We start from the raw sequence: 9,243 nt of genomic DNA on the forward strand, positions 1-9,243 counted from the left end.
GGATCTGAGCAGGTTGATTTTAAGTTCTACGATATTTTAGATCAAATACTTGAGATGCAGCCTCCCTCCACCAGCACAGTATGTTTGTACCCCACAGATTTATATTGGACACTTTCTGATGTTTTTATGTTGATATTATTTTGCAGAAACATACAAATAAGTTTACTCTAGTCTAACCCATAGCCAGAATACTCCATCTCAAGTTTTTTAAATGGCTTCCTTTTCTGTCTGCTGTTCTCAGATGTGGAAGAAAAGTAGCGGAACACAGGTTCTACAATCAGTTGGAGCGAATACTTGGTCATGAAGTGGTCTCCATTGATGAGTATGATGAAAGAGATGATCAAACAGTAGACCAGGACACAGGTACATTGGCAGTACAGACGGTTTATCTGTTTACATTGAAGACTCAGTCAATCAAATCAGCAGAGCCGTACCTATGATCTGGATCTAGCCGTACCTATGATCCTGGAGCAGGTGCTGAAGGGATGAGATATACCCCGTGGTCAGAGACGCTGGCCCTCATTGAGCTGTGGGGGAACGAGGAGGTCCAGAAGAGCCTCCGAGGTTGCGTTGGCAAAGGGCACATTTTCGCCGACATAGCGGAGAAGCTGGCCACCATTGGGCACTTCAAAACGGCTGAGCAGTGCCACTCGAGGGTTAAGCGGCTGAGGAAAACTTACCGACGGTGTCTCCACAGCAGGACGTAAGTGCAAAGCACAGATTATTTGTGGGTAAGGCGAGTCATGGTGCCTAAATTGGGACCTGTTACAAATGAACCCTTCACCTCCCACTGTTCTCCACCTCCCTCTACCTCTGGTCATACCTACAGAAACAGAGGGGAGCCCTTACTCTTCAGATACTACAGGTTCCTGGAGCCGGTGCTAGGCAACGACACTCTCTCCCTCGATGCAGAGATTGTTGATTTGTGTGATGACTTCAGTCCACATCCCACTGAGGAACCAGATCAGGAAACATGTATGGTGCCCCCTCATCATCCTAAACCTCTAAGTCTAATGTAATTGGGGTCCTGTGTTTTTCCTGTGTCCGTGCCAGCAGTTGTCCCGGTCAGGTCAAATCAGGACCCTAGTCATAATCAATCTTTAAAAATATATTTTAGTAGCCACCTAAAGCCTCCCAAAAACATTTTGCGCAGATTAATCCCTGCCGCTCATACCTTCCATATGCGTGTCTCATTTTTGTTTTTTGAAGGCCAGGGCTCAGTCAGTTACGCTGTGACAGAGTCCAGCAGAAAGATGCCCTGGTCCGATCGGGAGACCCAGGCTCTGCTGGAGGTCTGGGGTGAGGACCACGTGCAGCTCTCCCTCCGCGGCTGCTTGAAGAACAGACACGTGTTTGAGTACATCTCATGGAGGATGACGGCCCAAAGATTCATAAGGACGGCTGAGCAGTGCCACACCCTCATCAAACGACGCAAGGCCAGCTTCCACCGTGACAAGTGAATGCAAAAGATTTATAACTACTGTTTTATGTCTAGTTCTTTACTTTATAAATTACACCTCAACATCGGATATAAATTGAGATGGAATATATTTAATTAATCAAATCAATGCTTTACTTAATTTCATCACAATTCCCTTCCCATTGTAAACAATGTGTTCATTGGGTGTCACCTGTCTTCAGCTAGCCGTCCTTTAACTGACGGCTCCAAGTTCCCCTGGAGTGCCAGTGAAACCGAGGTCCTCCTCAGTATCTGGGGGAGTGACGAGGTCCAGCAGGATCTGAAGGACTGCACCAAAAACAGACACATTGTCACTGAGATCTCTCAGGCAATGGCCAACGAGGGCTAACTGAGGACAGCCCAACCGTTCCAGTCTAGAGTGAAGCTGCTAAAGGCCAACTTCCGCCAGTTCTGTGAGAGCAATCAGTAAGCCATGGGGGATAAGATATGGATATGAAATTGATAACCACTATATATAATTGTGAATTGATTATGAAGACGCCATACTGATGGAACAGTTGTGTATTCATGGTCAGAGGTTTGCCATGCTCATGTTAGATAAGCAAAGCTCATTAACTAACCAGATATGAGGAATAAGCATTGAGTCAACAACCAAATGTTACGTTCTATTTTCCCAGGGTTGGAGGGGAAGAAGTGGAGTGCAAATTCTATGATCAGTTTGTGCAAATATTTGGGAACAAGTGTCTATCCTGTGATTCTCTGGCTGAGAAATCGAACGGCGCCACAGACATGCGAGAGGTCCCAGGTGGACAAGTCCAAGGAACAGGTAAGCAAACAATCTCCTAATCTCTTTTTAGGCTCTCCAGAATCAGGCAGCTGTCCATCACCATGGGAACTAGATCTCCCCTGGAGCATTGAGGAGACTGAAGCCCTCCTCGACATGTGGGGCAGTGACAGAATCCAATAGGACCTGAGGGGAAACACTGAACTTCAACACATTTATACAGAGATCTCTCAAATGACTGACCAGGGCTTCATGAAAACAGCAGAGCAGTGCCAGACGAGGGCGACGCAACTGAACCTGAGTATTATTTCAATCTGACAGAGGAAGCATTAGGGATCATCTCAAGACAGTTTTGTAGCACCACAGGAAAGCTGCAATGACTCAACAATGACTTCTGGAAAAGAGGTGTTTAAATAATGACCTGTGTCTCTTCTCTCCTGCGTTGTTTTCGGAGAGGTTCTGTAATCTATCAAAGAGGCACTGTTGCTTTGTTAAGAAACTCAACATCCATCCCACTTTTTTTGTCTGAAATCAGACACTTATTTAACCCTTTGTATAGGTGCTTAAATCTAAGTGTAATGGACTATCTGGATGCATTTCTGTCATGTATAGAACTTAACAAAACCTTTTCAATGGGATTGGCTTGAGTGAATCCTTTAACGAGAATTGGTCAAAACCACATGACATTTTGGACATCTTGATTTTGCATTAAGATTTGCAAAACAATAGGCTTGCTATTATGCATATATTTGTGTATTTTATGCACATTGGTGTTTAAGCAATCTTTGTGCTTTTAGGCCTAGTTTCAAGTGAACTCATTTAGATTTAAATTCCTTTGAGTGGGGTTTGAATGCCTGATTGTTATGCTACTGTATAATCTCTGTTACTGTAGGATATCTTTCTCTCAGTGGGTTTTTATCTCTATCTACGTTCACCGAAACACTGAGGTTTCTGTTGTTACCAGCTCTAACCACTGGGGGGAGACAAACAAAATCCTATTTTATCCTCAACAGATTGTCTAGAGCCCCATAGTAAGTAACCACTAGAAGTCTGGAAGCACAAGCACCTACTTTTTGCTTAATCATACGTTATTGTTATATACCATGGTGAGATAGCTTTTGAAACAAATCCGGTTCTCAGCATTGATGGTGTTGGTTGTTCCTCGGATTACCATTTGCATAGAGAGGACACTTTGCATTAGCAGTGCATGCTTCAGTGGTCTGGGAGTGTTTATATCCCTGTGAGTTTAACACTTCATGACTGAGAGCTGTCCTTCATGACAACAGAACCCACAACAACCATGACTTTTAGCACCATCTTCATCTGGATACTTGCCCTCTGTCTCCAAGGTAATATATTTTTCAGAAAATTGCAATATTAGGCTATATTACCTCATTACAGTTTATGCTAATATGCTATGAGGACACATGAATGAACAATTGAATGCTAATTCTACATGCCATCTCTGTTTCAGAGGCCAGTACACTGTGACTCAAGACTCCTGCAGTGTAAACTATTTCAGTGGGACACTCAGTCAGTCTCAGCTGTAAGACAGCAGTGCTGTATACAGTGAGGGCAATGGACACTATTTGCACTGGTAACAACAGAAACCTGGAGGAGCTCCTAAACTCCTGATAGACTCCTGATATACCCTTCAGTCTGGGACTCCATCTAGAGTCAGTGGCAGTGGATCTGGGAGTGACTTCAGTCTGACCATCAAGGGAGTCCAGGTTGAAGATGCAGGAGATTACTGTTGTCAGTGCACACTACTTAAGTGCCTGGGTGTTCACACAGTGATACAGAGCCGTACAAAAAACTCCCTCAGTCAGACTGCGCAGTGACTCTACTGCTACAACAGGGAGTTATTCCAGGTGCTGAGGGGAAGACAGTGACATGGAAGACTGATCAGTAGAGGAGGTCAACTTTGAAAATGGCTAGAAAGTATCATACAAATCACACGTTCTCCAACATCGTCATAACTGTCCTAATCTTCATGATCATCATCATCATCATGGCTGTAACTTGTTATATTGGTTCATGAACTCAAAGTTTATATAAAAGTTATTTGTAGTTTTGGAACACATTACCAGTCCATATGCAGAGTAAGATGTACAGAAGGAAAAATAATAGGGATGTTATTGATGATAACCAGTTATTGATGTGATCATCTAGCATGCATTAACCATTTTCATGAGCTGTTAGATCTGTGAATGAGACATGATGTGTTTGAGACACATATATGTAGATACATACACTTTACGCTATTATCATAAAGTACAATAACCATTTTATCTGTCTATTAATTACATGGTGAATCCACCATAGATGTTAAACCAGTCCACTTCCTCACATCTGGCCCAGCCCAGGGTATTTCACTTAGTTAAACTGTTCAACTGCTAGACTGATAGCTGTGAGAGTGAAACTGAGATTTGCATAAACAGGGATTGTTGATTCTGCTTGTCCCAGAATAGAGCAGCACTGTCACCATGTTAGCAATTCAACATTATAAATATATTTGTTATGGAAAGTAACTGTTTAGCAGTGTGAGTTCTGAGAGCCGATCTCAGAGGTTTATTATCACTTGTATTGGAGCTACAGTATAACAGGATCATTCAGTTGTAGAAATTATTGCAGAGTTTTTGTTGGATCAGATGCCTTTTTCATTCTGTTTGAAAAAATTAGAGTAGCGATATGCTACAATGCTGAAATAATAGAAAAAGATTATTGATGTAAATTAGTATTGAAACGTGCTGCAAATTCATAAGATAGTGATCACAGGAATCATGATAAAATCAACTATTGGGGTTATATTTCAATTAAAACAATCTTTATCTCAGAGGCAAGAAGACATGTACAATTTTTTTTCACCTTAATTTAACCAGGTAGGCCAGTTGAGAACAAGTTCTCATATACAACTGCGACCTGGCCAAGATAAAGCAAAGCAGTGCGACACAAACAACAACATAGAGTTACACATGGAATAAACAAATGTACAGTCAATAACACAATAGAAAAGTCTATATACAGTGTGAGCAAATCAGGTAAGATTAGGGAGGTAAGGCAATAAATAGGCCGTAGTGGCGAAGCAATTACAATTTAGCAATTAAACACTGGAGTGATAGATGTGCAGAAGATGAATGTGAGATACAAGAGATACTAGTAGAGATACTGGTGGGCAAAGGAGCAAAAATAAATAATTAACAATCTGGGGATGAGGTAGTTGGATGGGCTATTTACAGATGGGCTATGTACAGGTGCAATGATCTGTAAGGTACTCTGACAGCTGATGCTTAACGTTAATGAGGGATATATAAGTCTCCAGCTTCAGTGATTTTTGCAATTCGTTCGAGTCATTGGCACCAGAGAACTTGAAGGAAAGGTGGCCAAAGTAGGAATTGGCTTTAGGGGTGACCAATGAAATATACCTGCTGGAGCACATGCTATGGGTGGGTGCTGCTATGGTGACCATTGAGCTGAGATAAGGCACGGTTTTACCTAGCAAAGACTTATAGACGACCTGGAACCAGTGGTTTTGGCAACAAATATGAAGCGAGGGCCAGCCAACGAGAGCATACAGGTCGCAGTGGTGGGTAGTATATGGGGCTTTGGTGACAAAACAGTTGGCACTGTGATAGACTGCATCCATTTTGCTGAGTAAAGTGTTGGAGGCTATTTTGTAAATGACATCGCCGACATCAAGGATCGGTAGGATAGTCAGTTTTACGAGGGTATGTTTGGCGGCAAGAGTGGATGCTTTGTTGCAAAATAGGAAGCCGATTCCAGATTTAATTTTGGATTGGAGATGCTTAATGTGAGTCTGGAAGGAGAGTTTACAGTCTAGCCAGACACCTAGGTATTTGTAGTTGTCCACATATTCTAAGTCAGAACCGTCCAGAGTAGTGATGCTGGACGAGCGGGCAGGTGTGGGCAGCAATCGGGTGAAGAGCATGCATTTGGTTTTACTAGCATTTAAGAGCAGTTGGAGGCCACGGAAAGAGAGTTGTATGGCGTTGAAGATCATCTGGAGGTTAGTTAACACCGTGTCCAAAGAGGGGCCAGAAGTATACAGAATGGTGTCGTCTGCGTAGAGGTGGATCAGAGAATCACCAGCAGCAAGAGCGACATCATTGATGTATACAGAGAAAAGAGTCGGCCTGAGAATTTAACCCTGTGGCACCCCCATAAAGACTGCCAGAAGTCTGGACAACAGGCTCTCCGATTTGACACACTGAACTCTGTCTTAGAAGTAGTTGGTGAACCAGGCGAGGCAGTCATTTGAGAAACCAAGGCGGTCGAGTCTGCCGATAAGAATGTGGTGATTGACTGAGTCGAATGCCTTGGCCAGGTTGATGAAGACGGCTGCACAGTATTGTCTTTTATCGATGGTGATCATGATATCGTTTAGAACCTTGAGGTGCACCCATGACCAGCTCAGAAACCAGATTGCATATTGGAGAAGGTACGGTGGGACTCGAAATGGTCAGTGATCTGGTTGTTATCCTACCCTGTTTGGTTTTAGATATAGGTCTGTAACAGTTTGGATCTAGAGTCTCTCCCCCTTTGAAGAGGGGGATGACCGCGGCAGCTTTCCAATCTTTGGGGATCTCAGACGATAGGAAAGAGAGGTTGAACAAGCTAGTCATAGGGGTTGCAACAATTGAGGCAGATAATTTTATGAAGAGAGGGTCCAGATTGTCTAGCCCAGCTGATTTGTAGAGGTCCAGATTTCGCAGCTCTTTCAGAACATCAGCTATCTGGATTTGGGTGAAGGACAAATGGGGGAGGCTTGTGAAAGGTGCTGTGGGGGGTGCAGAGCTGTTGACCGGAGTAGGGATGTGTGGCCAGAAAGCATGGCCAGCCATAGAAAAATGCTTATTGAAATTCTCAATTATCGTGGCTTTATCGGTGGTGACAGTGTTTCCTAGCCTTAGTGCAGTGGGCAGCTGGGAGGAGGTGCTCTTATTCTCCATGGACTTTACAGTGTCCCAGAACGTTTTGGAGCTTGTGCTACAGGACACAAATGTCAGTTTGAAAAATCTAGCCTTAGCTTTCCTAACTGCCTGTGTATATTGGTTCCTAACTTCACTGAAAAGTTGCATATCGTGGGGGCTGTTCGATGCTAATGCAGTACGCCACAGGATGTTTTTGTGCTGGTCAAGGGCAGTCAGGTCTGGAGTGAACCAAGGGCTATATCTGTTCCTGGTTCTAATTTCTTTTGGAATGGGGCATGCTTATTTAAGAGGGTGAGGAACACACTTTTAAAGAATAACCAAGCACCCTCTACTTACGGAATGAGGTCAATATCCTTCCAGGATATCCGGGCCAGGTTGATTAGAAAGGCTTGCTCGCTGAAGTGTTTTATGGAGTGTTTGACAGTGATGAGAGGTGGTCGTTTGACCGCAGACCCATTACGGACGCAGGCAATGAGGCAGTGATTGCTGAGATCCTTCCTGGATGAAGACAGCAGAGGTGTATTTAGAGGGCAAGTTGGTCAGGATGAAATTTATGAGGGTACCCATGGTTACGGATTTGGGGTTGTACCTGGTAGGTTCATTGATAATTTGTGTGAGATTGAGGGTATCTATCTTAGATTGTAGGACAGGGTGTGAAATATGTCGCTGTTTATGTCACCTAACAGTACAAGCTCAGATAGATGGGGGGCAATCAATTCACATATTCACATATTCACATATGGTGTGAACCCATGTCCAGGGCATAGCTGGGGGCTGCTGGTGGTCTATAACAAGTGGCAATGATGAGAGAATTGTTTCTGGAAATGTGGATTTTTAAAAGTAGAAGCTCGAATTGCTTGGGCACAGACCTGGATAGTATGACAGAACTCCGCAGGCTATCTCTGCAGTAGATTGCAACTCCGCCCCCTTGGCAGTTCTATCTTGTTGGAAAATGTTATAGTTAGGGATGCAAATTTCAGGATTTTTGGTGGTCTTCCTAAACCAGGATTCAGACAAGGCCAGGACATCCGGGTTGGCAGAGTGTGCTAAAGCAGTAAATAAAACAAACTTAGGGAGGGGGCTTCCAATGTTAACATTAGCCAGTAGTAGCCACTTGGATAGTAGCTAGCTAGCTGCGATGATCCAGGTGAAAAGGTTCAGAGCTTGCGGTAGTAATCCAGAGATGTGGAAGAGAAAAACTAGTCTGATATGCTCTGGGTTGAATCACGCAGTGCAGACTGGTAGGAGTTGACCAGGCTGAGGTTAGCTGATTTTTTTACCTTGATTTAACTAGGCAAGTCAGTTAAGAACAAATTCTTATTTTCAATGACAGCCTAGGAACAGTGGGTTAACTGCCTGTTCAGGGACAGAATGACAGTTGTGTACCTTGTCAGCTTGGGGACTTGAACTTGCAACTTTCCGGTTACTAGTCCAACGCTCTAACCACTAGGCTACCCTGCCACCCCGATGATGACCGCTAGCAGTGACTAACTGACTACTAGCTAGTGGCTAGTTAGCTGGCTAGCGTCTGTTGGGGGCTCCAGTTCTAAAGAATAGAAAATAGCAGATCCATACCACATTGGGTGAGGCGGGTTGCGGGAGAGTAGGTTGAAATTGAGGGTAAAACTATAAAAAATACATATGAAATATGTACGAAGAAAAAATATATATATATATACACGGGACACGACAAGACAAAGACAAAGACAAAGACGTCTGACTGCTACGCCATCTTGGATTTTTAATCTCAAAATAGTTAATTTAGCACACAGCACTAACTATATTATTCACTATTATACTGTAACTTTCAGCTCTAAAACACTGTTTCCAGAACTAGCAACATGTGGGGACGCTGTAGATCCCTACAATAGCTTCTCCAGTCTCTAGTCACTACAGTGACATCTCCAGAAGGCGCCCGAATCACTGGTGTCGTCATGGGTGACCCTGCAGGTGTACACCTCTCCCTCTTCCCGGCGTGCCTTGCTCAGGGTCAGGGTGCTGCTGTGGCTGTAGCAGTCGCCCTTCTCTTCTTCTGTGGTGGTCAGGACGCCCTCTGTCACCTCTACCCCGTCCACCTCCCAGCTGGC

General features: G+C 43.8%; 1 long non-coding RNA gene across 1 annotated transcript in view; it reads left to right on the top strand.

Moving 5' to 3' along the window:
- The window catches only part of LOC112217031, a 6,317-nt gene extending 1,275 nt beyond the window's left edge, over window positions 1-5,042 (top strand). The window contains exons 2-7 of the long non-coding RNA XR_002948429.2: window positions 1-703; window positions 830-975; window positions 1,210-1,456; window positions 1,642-1,885; window positions 2,098-3,553; window positions 3,679-5,042. The exon at window positions 1-703 is cut by the window's left edge and continues 368 nt beyond it. This is a non-coding gene — a long non-coding RNA (uncharacterized LOC112217031). The remainder of the gene's footprint in view (window positions 704-829; window positions 976-1,209; window positions 1,457-1,641; window positions 1,886-2,097; window positions 3,554-3,678) is intronic.
- The last annotated feature ends 4,201 nt before the right edge of the window (window positions 5,043-9,243 follow it).

This window comes from Oncorhynchus tshawytscha, linkage group LG17 (genome assembly GCF_018296145.1).
Source record: "Oncorhynchus tshawytscha isolate Ot180627B linkage group LG17, Otsh_v2.0, whole genome shotgun sequence".
In the NCBI taxonomy this organism is placed as follows: domain Eukaryota; kingdom Metazoa; phylum Chordata; class Actinopteri; order Salmoniformes; family Salmonidae; genus Oncorhynchus; species Oncorhynchus tshawytscha.